This window comes from Notothenia coriiceps, unplaced genomic scaffold (genome assembly GCF_000735185.1).
Source record: "Notothenia coriiceps isolate Sejong01 unplaced genomic scaffold, NC01 NC01_scaffold00011125, whole genome shotgun sequence".
Taxonomy (NCBI): domain Eukaryota; kingdom Metazoa; phylum Chordata; class Actinopteri; order Perciformes; family Nototheniidae; genus Notothenia; species Notothenia coriiceps.
This window is the reverse complement of record NW_011343826.1, coordinates 69829-71937: the sequence shown is the minus strand read 5'-3', so window position 1 is coordinate 71937 and position 2109 is coordinate 69829.

Here is a 2109-nt window from a genome sequence, read left to right as displayed (position 1 = left end):
TTTAATTTCGTCTTCTGGGTAAGTTAAAATATTCAAAAATAATAGTTAAAGAGGAAGATAGATTCATCTTACCCCAAAAACGGTTAGCCCTTTTTATTTGTTTTATTTTCAATATAGGCCTAAAATCAAGCCAGAATCGACCAAAAACCGTGCATATTTTAATAATAATAATAATTATGTTTGTGGTCAATATTATCATTTTATTTTTGTTTGTTTTTCGTATATTATCATCATTAGGGCTATATCAATTTGAGCATTTCCATTTTATGCTACTTTATACTCCTCAACTACCCTTTTTGAGGCAAATATTGCGCTGTTTTAAAACTAAATATCTATTTGATAGTTGCTCTGCAGATTTGTATTAATATACACAATATAAATATACTAACAAAGTGTGATGTGATATTATTAGTTAATCTACCGAGTATAGACATTATAAACAGTATCACAAATGTTGCCACTTTAAGTGTATTTTGATGCTTCTACTTCATCGTCATTTTGAATGCAACACTTGTACATGGTATAACTCTTACTAAATGGAGTAATAGTATGCACATTTTTAGGTTCAAACTTGTGGGTTTCTACTGTTTATGTGATTTAGTGTTACAAAAAACTGTCCCTCTGAAAATATTCAAACTATATCTGAAACCTTTAAGCAACTGTCTTTTAAAATGGGTAAAATATGGCAAAACAAATATTGAAAGGTCTCCATTGCTGATTTAAAAAATGCTATCCTAAGGTGTTGACATTTCAGATGACTTCTTTCCACACCGTATACTCTCCTATTGTCGTATCTAAATGATAACGCTGTCAGATAACTCTGTTTGCTCCAAAAGCAAGATGAGGATTGTCCTAATAGAAATATACTTTAATTTGTGCAATTGACATCTAAATGAAACATCTTCTCTTGTAGTCCTATACACTACCTCTCGGACAAATGGTTGGGGTTTATAAAAACCTTTCTTGGTCTTGCTGTAGTTTTGAAAATGCTGATAAATCCCAACAGGGGGTGTGGTTGAGGCAAATGAAATGAGAAGTTGTGCTTCTTTACTCCCTCCTTTTCATTTTTCACTCTTTTGCGTCTTCTCCCCTCTGTAACAAACCCCTCTCACTCTTCCATTGATCTCCTTATCTTTAAAACAATTACTAAACAAAGGTCCAGTCTGGAGATGCACACAAACCGAACAGGTTGCAGTCTGGACAGAACGCTAACAGAACACTTCATGGCAGAGAAGGGTGAAGGAAGGGAGGAGGAAGAGAGTGAGAGATGGGGGAGGCTCTAGCAGCTTGGAGACAAAGCTGGTGTTGTTGGTTTCACATGGGTCTACTGGGAGAGAGGGCTCCAGTTTCACAGCAAACAACAGAGAACCACAGCCCCTGGAGGTGTCTGTGAATACACCTGCATCACACAGACACCTCCAGGGGCTCTACACACGGCATCTATTGCCCTTCTGTCCGTCCTGGGAGAGGGATCCCTCCTCTGTTGCTCTCCCTGAGGTTTCTCCTATTTTTCCCTTTAAACTGTGGGTTTTCTCCGGAAGTTTTTCCTTGTACGATGTGAGGGTCTAAGGACAGAGGGTGTCGTATTGTCATACTGATATTCTGTACAAACTGTGAAGTCCACTGAGACAAATGTAACATTTGTGATATTGGGCTATATAAATAAACATTGATTGATTGATTGACCTGCGGAGATTGGTAGATCGAGTTCCATGATTTCTAATGTGATATATTTATTCAATAATACATATTTTTCATCTATTCCTATCTGTCAGTATTCCATTATATTTTTCTCACTGTGTTATCATTTAATCATACATTTAGTTCCCTTCATTCAAAATAAAATGTGCAGCCAATCGCTTTTTATTTGATTCCATAATCTCTTGCTTTTTTGGCGTCCGTCAGGAACTGAATTTCAAAGTAAAAATAACCGGAAACAGATAGGCCTATGAGGGACATTTCGAGCATCATTGCGATACACAGCCACTGAACTGATTACCCAAGATCCTCAGCTATGGTTTAAGCTCGCTGATTGGATGTTTTAGCCGCAATGCATGTAGGGATATGGTGTTAATGCCATTGTCACTGTAACCATAGCTATATATATAT